General features: G+C 50.5%; 1 protein-coding gene across 6 annotated transcripts in view; it reads right to left on the bottom strand.

The window, feature by feature from the left end:
• Positions 1-1574: 1574 nt before the first annotated feature.
• MTHFS (methenyltetrahydrofolate synthetase) overlaps positions 1575-17702 on the bottom strand; it is a 176031-nt gene continuing 159903 nt past the window's right edge. The window contains exons 6-10 of one of the 6 annotated variants that reach the window (XR_016217655.1): positions 14415-14531; positions 12381-12485; positions 3522-3642; positions 3311-3418; positions 1575-1794 (exon numbers count right to left, since the gene is read on the bottom strand). The gene's annotated coding sequence lies outside the window, so the exon portion shown is untranslated. Of the gene's footprint in view, positions 1795-3310; positions 3419-3521; positions 3643-9604; positions 10173-12380; positions 12486-14414; positions 14532-17702 lie in introns of those variants that run through there. The other 5 variants (XR_016217656.1, XR_016217657.1, XR_016217658.1 and 2 more) reach the window with 5 other exon arrangements.

Here is a 17702-nt window from a genome sequence, read left to right as displayed (position 1 = left end):
AAGTAAAAAATAAATCTTAAAAAAAAACACACACACAGTTTGACCCCTTTTCAGCCTACAAATCCCATCACTTCCTCCCTGGGCATCACTGCCCCTTGGAAATGACCGTGCACGTCCCTGGGTACAAAGCCTTGGACAGCGAGTGTGCGGAAGGCTGTGGAGCCCCTCCGTGGAGTCCCCGCCCCGCCGTAGAAGCCTCAGGGGGCCAGGCTAATTAAACACCATTAATTAAAATACTAGAGAACAGGAAAGGGTAACCGCAGGAGGGGCAGCGGCACAGAGATGAGAAACCAGAAAAATAGCAGCAATCACTATGCAGGGAAGTCTGGGAGGTGGACAGCCTGGCTGGGGGCCTTGCCAGGGAAAGTTCTAGGACTTCCAGCCAGGAGGGAGGGGAGGAAGGAAGTGTCCCACTGGGCACACAGACTCTCCTCTCACTCTCCAAAGGCACCCAAGGGGGCCAGGGCCTCGGGGAGTGGGGGGAATCTAATGGCGTGCTTTACCAGGACTGCCTGCAAAAATCTACGTGCAGCCCACATCGCTCTTACGCTCCAACAGACTGCTCGGACCCAGGGATGCGGCTGTCATGGAAAGCAAAGAATTCTAGTATTTTGTTGGATTGCGAAAGGGCTCTTGCACATATTTCTCTAGACCAACCTCCAGTAAGTTTGAAAGAAAACCATTTTTAAACTCACCGATGGGGGTGGGGCAGTGTGGGACAGTGGGTTGCGTTGCCACTTGCCACACGAGCTTCCCATGGGAGAATGCCCATGGGAGTCATAACTACGCCTCATCCTCTCCTGAGAAGCAAGAGAGGACAGCCTAAGCTCGTGGGTCCCTGTCACCCACTGGGAACCCAGGAAGGGGCTCCTGGCTTCTGACTTTGACCTGGCCCAGATCTGGCTGTTGCGGCCGTTTGGGGAGTGAACCAGTGGAGGAAGGTCTCTTTCTCCCTCTCTCTTGCTCTGCCTTTCAAGTAAATAAACACATCTTTAATAAATAAATAAATAAACTTCCGGCTGGCACCATGGCATAGTGGGTAAAGTCTCCGCCTGTGGGTTGCCAGCATCCCATGTGTCCTGGCTGCTCCTCTTCTGATCCAGCTCTCTGCTGTGGCCTGGGAAAGCAATGGAGATGGCCCAAGTCCTTGGGCTCCTGCACCCAGGTGGGAGACCTGGAAGAAGCTCCTGGCTCCTGGCTTTGGATCCAGATCCACTCAGCTCTGGCCAATGTGGCCATTTGGGGAGTGAACCAGTGGATGGAAGACTTCTCCCTCTCTGTCTCTACCTCTCTCTGTAACTCTGTCTTCCAAATAAATAAAATAAATCTTTTAAAAAAAGTAAATGCTTCAGCTTTATTCTCAAAAGCATACTTCACCAAGTCGTGGTAAGCCATAGATATTTCTAGAAAAAGCTTTTCCCCCAACTAGGAAACAAAGATATTCATGAAAGAACCAATAATGTTTTACATAAAAGACGTTAAGAACCTACACCTTTCATCAGCTCATCTAGTCTCCTGCAATTAGCTCTTGGCTTGTTTGATCTCCGTTGCCAGCTTTATGAAGCCGTCGCTGCTTTTGGTCAAGTTCCGGAGATTTTTAATTGAGTCCGCTGATCTCCAAGTCGTCAGAAACCTCAAACCGGTGCTTGTTAGAGGCATTTCTGTGACTCTGACTGCCAGTGCTTCTAGAGAGGGACACGCACTGTGGCTGATCCAGACTTCGAACAGCCACAGTCGAAATGTTGGTAACAGTTCAGCAATTGACAAGGATGCTTGGTCGTTGTCGTTGCAGTCCTGTGTGAGAAAGGGGAGGTCTGCTGTCACCTGCGCTACGCACTCCATCTACACGAGATGTTTGCTTTTATGAAGGCACTTAAAATTCGTGTGTCTTAGAGACCCCGGCAGGCGAGGTCACACAGAGCCGGCCGGATCTGCCCGCCAGCTCAGGATGACCCAGCGTAGAGCGCTGCCACAGTTTGTTTAGCCAGTTTCCCGATCCAGCTTCCACTGTTGATCAACCAGTGAGAGGAACCATCTTCCACAAGGGGACTTCAAAGAGAGTATTACAAGGCCGGCGCCGCGGCTCACTAGGCTAATCCTCCGCCTGCGGCGCTGGCACACCGGGTTCTAGTCCCGGTCGGGGCACCGGATTCTGTCCCGGTTGCCCCTCTTCCAGGCCAGCTCTCTGCTGTGGCCAGGGAGTGCAGTGGAGGATGGCCCACGTCCTTGGGCCCTGCACCCCATGGAAGACCAGGAGAAGCACCTGGCTCCTGCCATCGGATCAGCGCGGTGCGCCGGCCGCAGCGGGCCAGCCATGGCGGCCATTGGAGAGTGAACCAACAGCAAAGGAAGACCTTTCTCTCTCTCTCTCTCTCACTGTCCACTCTGCCTGTCAAAAAAATTTAAAAAAAAAAGAGTATTATGAACAAACTGTGCCTGGATCTCCCAGTTCTTTTTTGCACCAAAATAAACTCATCTTTTTCCTTCCCTTTTCCACCAACTTTTCCCAGTACGCTCAGACACGGGCCTGTTTTCTATGCACAAGTCCATTTATAGAACGCATTCTTATAAACGGAATTGCTGGCTCAAAGAGCGTGTAAAATGGAGATAAAAATAGTGTCTGTTGTTTTGAGGGTGGCACGAGCTTTTGCAGGTAAAACCGCACTGAAAGTCTCGTCGGTGGCTTTGCTTTTGAATGCATGATGCTGGGCACGGAGCGGGAGCAGTGGGGACAGGAAGAAATGCAGGGGCAGGTGCTGTGGCACAGCAGGTTAGCCAGTGCTTTAGACACTGGCATCCCGTATCAGAATGCTGGTTCAAGTCCTGCCTGCTCCAGTTCCAATCCAGCTCCCTGACAATGCCCTTAGGAAGGCAACAGAAGATGCCCCAGGTACTTGGGCCCCTGCCAGCAGGTGGGAGACCAGGATAGGGCTCCAGGCTCCTGGCCTTGGCCAAGCCTAGCCATTTAGGGAGTTGAACAACAGAAACCCTGTGTGTGTGTGTGTGTGTGTGTGTGTAAGTCTCTCCCAATGTCACTCTTTCAAATCCAAAAAAAAATAAATCTGTTTAAAAAAAGAAATTAATAAACAGAGGTGAACTCACTTCAAATGCTAAATTCCAATAAGGGATAATTCTTGGTAGCAGGGAAAATTAGTAAATACTCTCTTGGGCATACACACAAAATTCCAGTAGTCTCAGGAAAACACTGGTCAATTCCAAGTGGGAAAGTTTTCACCTGTAGCTCCGGAGGCTGCTTTTGAGCCTGGGAAATGTCACACATTTTGGTGCAGGTCCTTGGCCGATTTCTTACCTTGGAGAGATGCTTCCCGAAGCTACGAGGTTCTTCTCAAAGCTTCGACACTGAGCACACAGCCGGGCTTCTCGGGAGATTACAGTGGAGATGAATCCGTGGGATCACCTTTCCAGAATTAAACAGAATGGTGATGACTAAGTCATTCATACGTCATATGTCTAAGTGTCTGTTTTTATTGATAACTTTCTTCTTGAGGAAAGAGACTCACAGCCCTGCATGGTCCAGCTGAATCGGAACAGCGAGGAAACCCACAGCTCGAGCTGCAAGGGGGTCTGAACGTCCTGTTTGCCTCTGCTGTTCCAGGAATGGATCCTGAAGCACCTTGCCTGCTGGGAGAAGGGTAGCACAAGACCACAGTGCCCAGGCGTTGCCAGCTAGGACATGCTTCCCAGCCGGCTGCCCACCAGCATGTCAGAAGTAAGAACTCTCAAATTTCGTGTGCAGAAAAAAGACTATTTACAGATTTGACAAACCAAGAACTCATTTCCCCCACACAGGTAACAATTATTGGGTCATCACATAGAATTCATAAGGAAGGGGCAGGCGTTGTGGCATAGCAAGTAAAGCCACCCTCTATGATACCAGCATCCCATACGGGCACCGGTTTGAGTCCCTGCTGTCCTACTGCCAATCCAGCTCCCTGCACATGGCCTGGCAAGGGCAGCAGAAGATGATCCCCTGCCACCCATGTAGGAGACCCAGGTGGAGCTCTGGCTGCTTGCTTTGGCCCAGCCCTGGCCATTACAGCCATTTGGGGAGTGAACCAGCAGATGGAAGATTCTCTCTCTCTCTCTCGTAAGATTTTATTTATTTATTTATTTGACAGGTAGAGTTACAGACAGTGTGAGAGAGAGACAGAGAAAGGTCTTCCATCCGCTGGTTCACTCCCCAAATGGCTGCAACAGCCGGAGCTACGCCAATCTGAAGCCAGGAGCCAGGCGCTTTCTCCTGGACTCCCACGCAGGTGCAGGGGCCCAAGCCCAGTCATTCCTACCTCTGCGGTCTCACACGAGCACGCCCTTCCTGTCTCTCTCACTGCCCATAGTCGTCAGCTCCCCTTGTCCTCCCCACATCACAAGTCTGCCTGTTTCCGTCTCACTCTGGCCTTCTCCCTTCTCCATGCCATCACCAGAATCAAATTCCAGAAACACAGAGTTTCTCTTTGGCAGGTGCTCATGGGCTCCAGGATAAAACCTGAATGCTTTAGTCTGAGTCCAGGACTCCCCCTGAATGCGGGGAATTCTACCCCTCTGTCTACCTGGCTTCCTGTACTCCTCCAGCCACGCTGGGATTAGCTGACACTGCTCGAGTAGATCATGGCCTTGCGTAATTTCCCTTCTTCACTCCCATAGTAACCTCTGGAATTCTCTTCCTCTCCTTTCTCATGAAAACCCACGTCCAGTCCAAGCTTCCTGAATAATCGGGTTCCCTGCACTCCACAAGAACCTGTGTCCCTTGAATGGTCTTCCCCAAGGAGGCTGCACCTGAGAGACAGCCAGAGCCGAAGCAGCTATACAGCAACAAAGCTCTAGAAGGCAGATGTAAATACGTAAAGTGTGGCTCCCACAGAGTTCTGGGAGTTTTTTCCCACTTCTTGATGCCATAGTTCTATGTACTGAACAGCCAGAGAGGCCCTGTGTGAGCTGCTGTATCATACTAGTCTCCTCCCATGGCCTGTGAAATTAGATTATCCGTTGAGCTTTCTTCTCGAAGTCAGTTTACGTGAAGCACAGATCTTTGCTGTCCTATCTTTAAACCTTGTGCTATTGCCACCAAAACCTTTTTCCAAGATCGCATTATTTTAACTGAATGTTGTATATCAATATGAACACTCAAATGATCCCTAAACGTATAAAAAAGAAAGTTAAGCGAAGGTCTCTGACTTCTCCCTCCCAGACTAATCATTATTCCATTCCTACCAGCTGACCATCTCAGCAGACGCTGGTCTTCGTATCCATGCAGAAACTTGCCCAAACTACCTGTGTTATTTAAATAAAAGATATCTAATTTCACACTACTTATACGCAGGGGTCTTCAAAAAAGCGCGTGGAAAATGAGTGTGATGGAACAGCTGTGCACGGATTTCAAAAATTTTGCATCAAAAGAAACACATCTTTAATTCCACGGAGTCAGTACATTCTCCGAAGCCCCCTCATGCTTAACAGACAAAAGAAGAATTGACAAGAGATTGAAGAAATGGCTGAACCTCAAATAAGACGGTTTCTTTTTGGGGTCAGTGCTGTGGCGAAGTGGGTTAGGCTGCTGCCTGCAATGCTGGCGTCCCATATGAGCCCTGGTTTGAGTCCTGGGCACTCCGCCAACAATTCGACTTCCTGCTGATGCACCTGGGAAAGCAGCAGAAGGTGGCCCAAGTGCTTGGGCCCCTACCACCCACGTGAGAGACCTGGATGGAATTCCTGGCTTCAGCCTGGCCCAGCCGCAGCTACAGTGGCCACTGGGGAATGAATGAATCAACAGATGGAAGATCTCTCTTTCCCTCTCTCTCTGTCTCTGTAACTCTGCTTTTCAAATAAATAAATTATTTTTTAAAAAAACTTTGTCACAGAAATTTCCATTCCCAAAACTTCCCTCTAGAATTAGAAAAGCTTTAATTAAAAATGGAATAAGTAGGGGCCGGTGTTGTGGCGTAGTGGGTAAAGCTGCCACCTGCAGTGCTGGCATCTCAATTGGGCACTGATTCAAGTCCCGGCTGCTCTGCTTCTGATCCAGCTCTCTGATGTGGCCTGGGAAAGCAGTAGAAGATGGCCCAAGTCCTTGGGTCCCTGCACCCACGTGGGAGACCTGGAGGAAGCTCTTGGCTCCTGGCTTCAGATCTAGAACAGAGAGGATCTCGCAAACGCAAGTGCCCGAAGGCTGGGCCAGCTCAGAGCATTACAGCAGGAGTGAGAAGGTCAATTTGGTGAGTGGGAAAAGGGGTGAGAGCGAGCTGGGGGCCAGGTTGTGGAGGGGAGCCCCTGGAGCCTGGGAGAGGCATGTGGATTTGGTTGGGCTCAATGGCCTTTGGTGAGCTTGGGCAGGAGCGTAGACGCAAGGAGACCAGTGAACAGGCATTGCTATCTACTGAGAGATAAAGCCAAGAAGATTGGATAGTGAGTGTTCAGTCAAACTCTTGAGACGGGGGTCTTTGAAATAAAAGGGCTTACTGAGCCGCGACTGATGCTTGTCAGGAAAGGGAGCAGGACCTGGAGAAGTTTCCAGCAGCAAGGCTTGGTAGCAGCTGAAAAATGGCCACTAGATCAGACCTTAAAGGGTCAGGTAAGGAAAATTCAGGGACGGCACAAGTCCTTCACACTGAACCCACACTGGCCACAGCTACGAGCAGTGGGGCTGGAGGTGGGGAGAGCGTGGGGATAGGCGGACCACCCGTGAGGAGGTGGACGTGCGTTTCTGGGTTGGCTGGGGTCGGAAGCAGGATGCGGTGGTACCCAGGGAATTTGGGCTTTCACACACGGTCGGGGCTGGAAGATGATCTTGTGTCCTTCTCTGCCTGTAGCTATTCGCTGGTTAACCTCGCGCATCTCTCCTCCCTTCCTTGTAGTTCAGTTCAGGACATCTCCAAATTCTTCTCCTGTCACAGGCTTGTATTAATGAGCTAGGATGCTATAACAAAGCAGTACAAACCCAGTGGCTTAAAGCACCAGCAGTGTAGATGTCACAGTTCTGGACAGAACCAGACATCTGAAATCAGGGTATCCACAGGGCCATGCTCTCTCCGAAAGCCCTCGGGGGTATCCTTCTGCACTTTCGCTAGCTCCTAGGGCTTTGCTGGTAATCTTTGGCATTCTTTGTGCTACAGTTGCACAGTGTCAGTCTCGGCTTCTATTGCCAACATGGCATCCTCTCTGTGAGTCTGTCTTCACACGACCGTCTTCTCATAGCAATGCCAGTCACACGTGGTCAGCGGTCCACTCTACTCCAGTATGACCTTCTCGTGGCTAATTACTCCCACAACAACCCTCTTTCCAAACAAGGCCACATTTCGAGGAATCAGAAGTCAGGATTTCAACTTATCTGATGGGGCGGGGTGGGGGGGGGTGCAGGAGACACATTTCAACCCAGAACACCAGGGTATGGAAGGGACAGAGGCATTGAGGAAGCTGTCTTAGTTGTCGGCCAAGGCAACGGGATGATCAGAATGGAAGACCACAAAGACTGGGTGCAAGTCCTACGAAGAGGGCTAAGGGGCAGCGCAATTGGTGGCCTTTGGTGAACATGCTGGGAGACTTCGGGGCAAACAGAATAACAGTGCAAATGATCAGTAGCAGCAATGAGGCTCCAAGGGCATTCTACCCTTCTCTCTGTCCGTCTTTCTAGCTGACACACAGAGCACGGGAGGAGAGGGAATGCAGGCAAGTTCTTCCTTCGCTGGTATGTTTGCTGCACTTGGAGATGACCTTATAGGTTTCTTGGAGTCCATGATACCCCAGTGGGAATGTTTTTGGGAGGTGGCCTTCCTTATGGCTTGGCCATATATGACTCTTGGCACCTAGCATGCAGTGCTGGCTTCGTGCATACTCTCCTTGTTTATTCCTACAAGAAAAAGTCTACCTGTCCTCTTGTTTAAGCTTTTTCATTCCTCAAGTATGGAGATTTTGTTTCGGTTAGGTTTGGTTTTCCTTGTCTTGGTTGGCTGAATTTCCTTGCCATTGGGTTTTGGTTCTCGTTGCTCACATGTACTTTTTTTTTTTTTCTCACACGTACTTTGTTCACATATGCCTAATGCCTTTGCTACTCAGAAAACCAGTGGCCACATAGACACTCATACGCCACGTAGACACTCATACGTCACGTTTTATTTTGCCCAATGCGGTGACTGTTCCTCGCCACCGCCGGAGAGTTAGGCAGGCTGCCCGCAGCTTGCCTTGACCGAAGAGGGGAAGTGCGCCACCCACCACTCAGCCTTCCCCAAACCCGGGGGACAGTCAGGCGCGGTGTGGAGCCCAGTGGAAGCAGGGTCTCACTTTATTGTAAAAGGGAGGTGTATATATAGCTGAGGTACAGAGCAGATGGTACAGAGCAGATGAGCAGATGCGGGCAAGGGGTGGGGTGATGTGATGCAAAAGAGTCCTAGCCACTCCTATTATACCACCTTAAGGATCCTTAGGCAGAAGCGCCCTGGGGCTGGGGTGTTTGCTACCAGGGATTTGAAACTTAAAAGACAGGTTTTCAAATTCCAGGCAGGCTCAGGAAGTTCCTCTAGGCCTCTCCGGATTCAGCGTCCCCCACAGCCCAATGCATTTTAGCCATTGCCATTGGTTTTCTACTCTACATGGCCCTCTCCTCATTCTGCAGGGAGTGGGCTCTCCTTTTGTGAACTGGCAGTTTCAATTTCAAAGCTGAGTGGTTTTAAGGATGCTGTTTCCCCGCCGAGAGAAGCTCACGTGTGCTGTGATTCCCAGTTGAGAATTTCCCACGTGGGGTCTACATACTTGAAGAAGAATTGGCTGATGTGAAATTTTTAGGTCAAACCCTCTTCCCCCTTGTCTTCTGTCACTGAATGCTTTAGGAAAGTGAGATGTGTGTCAGATTTTTTTTTTCTTTTATAAATGTCTTACTTTTTCTGCCAAGGTACCCGAAGAGCCTTTTTCCTTCTTTTTTTAAAGTTGATAAATTAACAAGATGTGTTCAGTAAATTCCAACATTCCAAATCTACATTCTGTCAGTTTTTCCTGAAACATGGTGGGTTTTTTCTATTTGCATCATATGTTTTCACTCATTTCAAGGAAATTTGTTTCTACTACATTGTTGGCTGTTTTTCTGGTGTGGTCCCTGACTTACAATGCTTTAATTTATGACTCTCAACTTTAAGATTTTTTAACTTTACAGTGGTGCAAAAATGATGCAAATTCAGTAAAAATCATACTTTGATTTTAATCTTTTCCCAGGCTAGCGATATGTGGTAAGATACTCTCACAATGCTGCCAAGAGGCAATGAACTTCAGCCCCCAGTCACTGCTGACCACAGAGGTAGACAACCAGCACTCTACAGTGTACTGTGTTGCTAGCATGATGTCCAGCAGGCTGGGTGTGTTCAAATCACTTTCCACCTTCAATATTTCAACTTACAACTGGCTCCAAAGGCTGTAACTCCATTGTAAGTCAAGGAGCATCTGTGCTTTGCTGCACATTACTTACTTTATGTTACATTATCTTTATCTGTCATTTATATCTACCAATATTTTTATTTTTTTAAGATTTATTTATTTGTTTGAAAGGCAGAGTTACAGAGAGGCAGAGGCAGAGGTGGAGAGAGAGAGAGAGAGAGAGAGAGAGAGAGAGAGGTCTTCCATCTGCTGGTTCATTTCCCAGATGGCCACAACGGTCAGAATTGTGCCGATCCAAAGCCAGGAGCTTCTCCTAGGTCCTCCACATGGGTGCAGGGGCCCAAGGACTTGAGCCATCTTCCACTGCTTTCCCAGGCCATGGCAGAGAGATGGATCTGAAGTGGAGCAGCTGGGACTCAAAACTGGCACCCATATAGGATGCTGGCACTCGGGCAGTGGTTTTACCTGCTACCCCACAGCACCAGCCCCCTCTACAAATCTTTTTAAAGAGTTATTTATTTATTCAATGGACAAAGTGACAAGTTCACTCCCCAAATGTCTGCAATAACTGGGCCTGGGCCAAGCTAAAAACAGGATTCAGGAACTCCTTCCTGGTCTCCCACATGAGTGGCAGGGGCTGACGCACTTGGGCCATCTTCAGGCTCACAAGCAGGGAGCTGGATCAGAAGTGGGGCAGCCAGGACTTGAATCAGCACTCATGGGATGCTGGCACTGCAGGCGGTGGATTTTCTGGCTGCGCCCCAACACCAGCCCCAAAGCTTCTCTCCTGTGAACTGAAAAGCACAATCCTCAGAAGCTCCTAGCAGTGTTTCATACTAGCAGGCAGTTTCCCCCCTTCCCTAGCGGTTAGACTATTTCCACAATCACGCGGGGTCAGACTATTTCAGCCGTGAAGTCGTTTCTGGACGTGGTCTCCGTATACTCTGAGAGTAGACGTGGATGCTTTCAAACCAGACTTGGGAAGCAAAGAAAAAAATAAGTAAAATCAGACTTGGAAACTTTAATTTCGTCAGGAGCAAAGTGAATAAACTAAGAGCCTCGAAAGGAAACGTTTCTATTCCTCACGGCTTCCGTGAATATCTCCCTTTGGAAGGATGCTTGAAGGAGATGCATTTTAAATGCTTTGGAAAGAACCTCTGCAGTGTTTTCCCGGGTGCTGTGTTAAGGCCTGATTCGCTCTCTGGGATGGGAGAAGCAGGCTTAGAAGTGACCGCTCCGAGGGGCAGGGAGCAGGTGCTGTCGGATTCGCTTCGAAGGAGAGATTACTCCTCGCCCTTCCCCCGCGTGTGTTGTGTGTGTTTGGGGCTTGTGTCACTTGGCCCCCGACCCGGGCATCCTGTCACGTGCACTTGGTGTTTGGGAAAAGAGGCCCCCATCACAGTGTTCAGCCTGCTCTTGGCAATGAGAAAGCTGATGGAGACGGATAAAGAAAACCAGGGGTCGCGGTCCATTTTGTGCTGCCAACAGTAGGATACCACATTGTGGGATCATTTATAAAGCACAGATCTCTCTCTCTCTCTCTCTCTTTCTCTCTCTCGGCTGGGAAGTCCGAGATCAATGCATCTAGAGACACCCAACTCTTGCTGCCAAGCCCCTTTACAAGGACACCCTAATCCCATCCACCAGGGAGGAGCCCTCACAGCCTGCCCACTCCCAAGGCCCCCTCTGAATGCCACCACAGGGCAACCCCGGAATTCTGGAGGAGACACATCCACAGCACAGCATCCAAGGAGGTTGGCCTCACCCACCCCTACCGTCTCAACTTCCGTGACTTGTGTCTTTAGCACCAAAGCCTACTTGATTTTCTATCTGCAGGTGTCTCAAACTCAGCTTGTCACAAACCAACTTCGATTTGGCCATGATCACACTCATCAAGCCGCCGCAGATGGCCGCTTTGCTCAGTGCCCAACACAAACTCAGGGACTGTCCCGGATCGTCCTTCCTCTTCACTTGCCCGCGTGCAGTCAGGACACAGTCGTATGAGTCTCCCGCTGACACCTCTCTCACATCTCTCTTTTCCTTCAGTATCCCCATCACCTGTCTCTTGTCTGAAAGGTCTGTATCCCAACCAGTCCCCACGGTGGATGGTGTTTAATCACAACACACGGACGTCTCCATTCCCCATGCTCCAATGCAAGGAGACCGTGCCACTGCCCCACCAGGAGGTGGAGTCTGCACCTGTGACCCGACTCAACCCCAGAAACGCAGTGTGGTTGTGGCTTCCAAGGCCAGACCTCGAGAGATCTACAGCTTCTTCCTTTGCCACTCGGAAGGCTCCCTCGTAGAAGCTGGCCTCCATGTAACAAGTCCAACCGCCCCACGTGAAGACTCCCAAGCAACCCCTCCCAGTGGAGACAGAAGGAGGAGCACCTAGATGCCAGGGAGCAAAACAGAGCCTTCATAACCCTTCAGCCCAGCCCAAGCTCCAGCTGACGACGGCCAGTGCCACACGGGGCAGAGCTGCCCAGTCCTGCCTAGCTCCTGATCCAGGCAAGGAAGGGGCGGGTGAAATGTCCTTGCTTTGGGATCTCTTACTACGGAGCAACGGGTTACTAAGCCAGTCCCTCTGCTTCTAGGCTCTCTCCGTGGACCTGTGCCACCTGTGCTGTTTTCTTGAACTCTGGGGGTACCATCCCACTGCCTTTCCTGTAGAATCGGCGCCAGGCCCTTAGCCCTTGGCTGAAAAGCCTTTTCTACCAATCCGCTTGCCACGCATCCAACCTCCGCTTTTGCTGCTCCCTCTCTCCTGTTTCCCCCACACCCTCATCTCCCTACGCATCGTGCCGCATGATCCTGTATCCCTGGGGTGCTCTTCCTTCATCAAACCACACCTGTGAAACCTCGCAGGACCCATAACTGTCACCTACCCAGCCCCACTGCTAGGGTTTCTTGTCTGTGCCCCCTCCCAGACCAGACTGCACATTGGAATCCATCACCAGGGCAGATCATTAAAAATATGCATCTCTCAAATGCTTTCCAACCTGCAAGTCTGGATTTCTGAAGCAGTCTTGGAGTTGCAGACACAGACCAGAGGAGACCAGTATGGAGGCGTGGCCTCGTAGGGTCACTGTTTGCCACGTTGTTGCCTGGAGTTCCAAGAGAAAGAGCAAAGTTTAACCACCTCTGGGCTGCTGGCTCCAGCCTCCTCCCGTATTGAACGCAGGAGGTCTGGGATGCAGCGTCAGAGAGACCAGGAGGTCTCTGCCCTCCTCCAGGGAAGCAGAAAGCCACAGAAGCCACAAGAGAGGCCCTGGCTCTTGTGTGCACCAGCTGCAGCCAGCCCGGCACCTCCCACCCTGCCACTCCACCGTCTGCTTCCAGACTTGGCCCTTCCGTGAGCTCCTGCAGGACAGAGGCTGTGTCTCATTCACCTCTATCCCAGGGCCTACAACAGAGCAACAACACCTGAAAACCAAGGGGATGCATACATGACTCTTATAAGCCAAGAGGAAACAGACCGGTCCCAACAGACTGTCCTCCTCTAGTTGTTTTTTTTTTTTTGGACAGGCAAAGTGGACAGTGAGAGAGAGAGAGAGAGAGAGAGAGAGAGAGAAAGGTCTTCCTTTGCCATTGGTTCACCCTCCAATGGCTGCCGTGGCCGGTGCACTGCACTGATCCGAAGGCAGGAGCCAGGTGCTTCTCCTGGTCTCCCATGGGGTGCAGGGCCCAAGTACTTGGGCCATCCTCCACTGCACTCCTGGGCCACAGCAGAGAGCTGGCCTGGAAGAGGAGCAACCAGGACAGAATCCAGCACCCCGACCAGGACTAGAACCTGGTGTGCCAGCGCCGCAGGTGGAGGATTAGCCTATTGAGCCACGGCGCTCACCCTCTAGTTGGTTTTATGCCATATTCTCACGCCTGGTCTTGGTAACACTGGTTATAGGCCGCCCTCAGGACCTGACCTCTGGTACCTCTTCCAGTTCCAGTAGTGTGGGCTACCAGTCACACATCTCCCTGCAGGGAGAGACTCATTTGTTTATGTTTGCATGTTGAAGGCTTGTCCTCAGCGTGGTGCTGTCGGGAGGTGGTGGAGCCTACAGGAGGAGGGGCCTACGGAGAATCTTTCGGTGAGTAGGGATACCCGGTTGGAAGGTAGTCCTCATGAGAGCATTGTATAAGGGGCCAAGTTTGGCCCCACCCACTCTGTCTGCATCCTGGCTCACCACATGGTCCCTCTCTGCACACGCGCCACCACCACCCACCCAGCAGCGCTCCGCTGAGGCCACCTCAAACCCTTCAGACTTCCAGCTTCCAAACAACCTCTCTCGGCTTCCTAAGTAGCTTCATTACAGCAGCACAAAGCTGACTGACATAGTCGCCTGTGCACGCTTGCTCAGTTTCCACTGTTCAACATCCCTGTACCCGAGAGTGGTGCCCAGGACTGCATCCGAGAGGCTGGGTCCCACACTGAGCAGGCAACCTTTAGCTAAGTGCCCGAAAGGACGGTTACCGACGTATGAGCGATGGAATGAGGACTAGAAACATTGACCTATTGGATGAGAAATAGGAACACTAGGGGACTTCTGAAGTAGTGGGGAAACAGAAAGAAAAGGTAATTTTTAAAAGGTTTATTCAATTAGAAAGAGAGCGAGAGAGCGAGAGAGAGAGCACTTCCGTCTGTTGGTTCACTCCCCAAATGTCTGCATCAGCTGGGGCTAGACCAGGCCAGAGCTGGCAGCCTCAATCCCATCTGGGTCTCTACCATGGGCGGCAGAGGCCCAAGCACTGCTCTCCCAGGTGCATCAGCAGGGAGCTGATTTGGAAGTGGAGCGGCCAGGACTTGAACAGGCAGCCCCCAATGGGAAGCTTAACCCACTGCACCACCACACTGACCCCAGTACAAGTTTATTTTCGTGCAAAAAAAAATTTGCAATCCAGGCATAGTTGTTTTTATAATATGCATTTTCTGTGAATGTTTTAAAGATGCCTCATATGAATAGATTCCAATTGTTTCTTTTTTGGCACCAAAATAAACTTATCTTTGGATTTCATTTCCCATGAACCTCTTGACGTACCTCGCACTCCTTTTGGCACAAAATACCCAAAAGGCGGTTAAACCGGCATCAAGGGACTGGCACGATCTGCTGCCTGGAGTCGGATTTCCTCTGCCGTTCACCATCTTTACAGATTTTCTATTGGGAAAAAAAAAAAGTGCTTTTCTCTGAAATTTCTTCCTGGAGAACGATAGAGCTTTCAATTGCACTGAATCTTCAGAGGCAGCCCTAGAGCGAGCTAAGTTAAGAACCGAAGGAGCCCCTTAGGCCTCCAAGGGCCCCGAGAGACCCTCCTATGCCAGATGAGGAGCAAACATCACCTCCCCCTCCCCTTCATTCAAAGCTGTGGGTCTGCCGTGAACTTGGTGTTGGTGCTGATGGCAAGCAGCCTGCCGGCCGGCCCACACCCAACTTCAACACCGCCCAGAGCCTTCCTCTGCTGCTCTGCAACCGGGTCTCCCAGGCGCCCCTGCCGTGTGGGACGGCCTTGACCAGCACCTGCAGGGGCGGCTCACTCTCTCTCGGATGCCTGCTTTCCCCAGCGCTGAGTCGCGCACCCCAGATGCTTGTCCTGATGCAGCACAGGGGACCTGGCCCCCCCGACACTTCCATTCCTCCTGAGGCACAGGCTTGACTTGAGTAATTTGGTTTCCATCGCATTGCATTTATTCAAAATGTGCTTCTGGGAGAAGGAGGTGGTAAAGGCGCCATTTGCATCACCGCATCCCATATCGGAGTGCCTGGCGCCACTCCTGACGCCAGCCTGGGAGGCAGCCCCTGCCACCCCCATGGGACCCCTGATGGAGCACCTGCTGGGCTCCTGGCTTCAGCCTGGCCCAGCCCCGCCAGTTGAGAGCATTTGTGGGTGTGCCCTTTTCTTTTGGTCTGTGTCTGTCTCCCTTGCTGTCTGTCTGCCTTTCAAATAAAATGAAAATAAATTTTGAGTGTTTTAAAGTATGCTTTTGCGACCCTGTCACACGTTGAACACAGTTCTGAGTCCCTCAGTGCAGAGGGGACAGGGTGTGCCGGGTACTCCATTGAGGGAGGGCTGATGGAACGCAGAAGTCTGCATCCACGGAGCCAGGTGAGCCTGCAGGCAGGCAGTGGGCCCGGCTGGCCCAGGGCGCGGCAGCAGAGCCGGCGGCCAGGAGCTGTGGACACGGGGCCTCCTGGAGAGGGGTGCTGGGCGCGGACGGGCCTCCAAGACCCGCTGGGAGACGATGTGCCCGTCTCTGGAACAGAGGGCCTGCCAGGGAGGAAGAACGGGTTCCGGGCTCTGGGCCAAGTTCATGGGAGGCTGGCCAGCCACCGACGCTGTGGGATGCTTTGGAAGATCCAGCCTGCACGTGGAAGGGCCACATGAGGTGCACGGGGTCAGACGACAGCAGGAGAATTAGAGCAACTGTTGAGCAAGGGAAATATTCAGACGGCGCATGGGGAGCCAAGAGAGAACTGGGGGGGTCCCCCAGGAAGGCTCCAGCCCCCACCCCTGGCTGCCTCCTTGTGGGAGCTGCTCAGAGACCAGGCTCAGCCACCCCCACCCCCAGGGTCCTCTCCGTGTCCCTTCAGGCGAGTGGGGCAGCCCACCCAGGGAAGGGCTGGCGTAAGAGTGGGGAAAACACCCCCTTTTCAAATACTCGGTCTTTTCCACCTCCTATTAACAAAACAGAACGTCGCGTCAGCTTCCAGACAGATTCGTTGTGTAGTTTTCTCTGTCATTTATTCTCTCAGGAAAGTTTGATTGGGCTGTGCCAAAAAATTAATGGAGTTATTTCTCATCTTAACATTGGACTCTTGCTTCATTATCCCACGATGCGGAAAGCCAATGTCGGCTGCAGGCACACATCTCCACCCACACCCGCGCTCCAAGGAGGGGACGACCAAGCCACATTTCTTTCGTCCTTTTACGTGTGCGTAGTGCTGTCCAATTAGAAATTCAGCAAAGAGACACAGCATATTGATTTATGACCTTGTTTTTATAACATTATAAAATGGATAAATTACATTAGTGCTGCATCATTTTAATCCCGACTTGACTGATTTTATTATCTATCCTACAAGATGAATTCCATAATTTTTTTTTTGGCCAGTGGTATTTATAACAGTCTTTGAAATGCCTATTAGTATGTTTGAACGGGGAAAAAATTAGATTTTTATCTTAACAGAAACTAAGAATGATTTGGCAGATTGGCTTTACAATGAGGACTGACTTTGCCAATTAAATTATATGATAGGTATTTCATGTATATTTAATAAACCAAACTTTCAATTCCAAGAGTTTAATGAAAATATATTCATATTCAAAGCACTTAATAATAAAAAGCACTGTAACAAAAATATTGTCTCATTGATAGTGAAATGAAAGAACATATTGATTTTCAAAATAATATCATATTGATTATAATAACAATCTTAAAAATGTATCTTATTAGGGGCCAGCACCATGGCACAGTAGCTTAATCCTCTGCCTGTGGCGCCGGCATCCCATATGGGTGCCAGTTCTAGTCCCGGCTGCTCCACTTCTGATCAAGCTCTCTGCTATGGCCTGGGAAAGCAGCAGAAGATGGCCCAAGTCCTTGGGCCCCTTCATCTGCATGGGAGACCCAGAAGAAGCTCCTGGCTCCTGGCTTCAGATCGGCCCAGCTCTGGCCATTGCAGCCATCTGGGGAGTGAACCAGCGGATGGAGGACCTTTTTCTCTGTTTTTCCCTCTCTCTGTCTGTAACTCTACCTCTCAAATAAATAAAAGTACCTGCTCTCAGGTACTTATACTACAGCTTTAAAGCGCCAGTCTTACTGAACCAATGCATTTGGAATTTTTCAAGTCCAAAGCAACATAGAAACAAAATGAAACTTCATCATAAGCTCACTCAGGTTGAACCGATCAAGACAGTTTTACATAATGTTTTGCTGTTGTTTTATTTAAAATACTTTGTTCATCAAAGAGAAATTAAAAAAATGAAACAGAAGCTGCACAACTTTTACTGACATTAAAAAAGAAAAAACAGGGGTCAGCATTGGAGTACAGCAGGTTAAAATGTGGGCTGGAGGGTGATATCCCATATGGGAGTACAGGTTCAAGTCCCGGCTACTCCACTTCCAATCCAGCTTCCTGCTAATGTGCACCCAGGAGGTGGCAGAAGATAACTTAGATGCTTGGGCTCCTGCCACCCATGTGGGAAACCCAGATGGAGTTCCAGGCTCCTGGCTTCAGCCTGGCTGTTGTGGGCATTTGGGGAGCGAACCAGTGGGTGGAAGATACATATCGCTCTCTCTGCCTTTTAAGTAGATGAAAATAAATAGATAAATA

This window comes from Oryctolagus cuniculus, chromosome 12 (assembly GCF_051225735.1).
Source record: "Oryctolagus cuniculus isolate XC-2025 breed Fujian yellow rabbit chromosome 12, ASM5122573v1, whole genome shotgun sequence".
NCBI classification, from domain to species: domain Eukaryota; kingdom Metazoa; phylum Chordata; class Mammalia; order Lagomorpha; family Leporidae; genus Oryctolagus; species Oryctolagus cuniculus.
The sequence above is the reverse complement of the archived record's forward strand: the minus strand, read 5'-3'. Positions and strand labels throughout refer to the sequence as shown.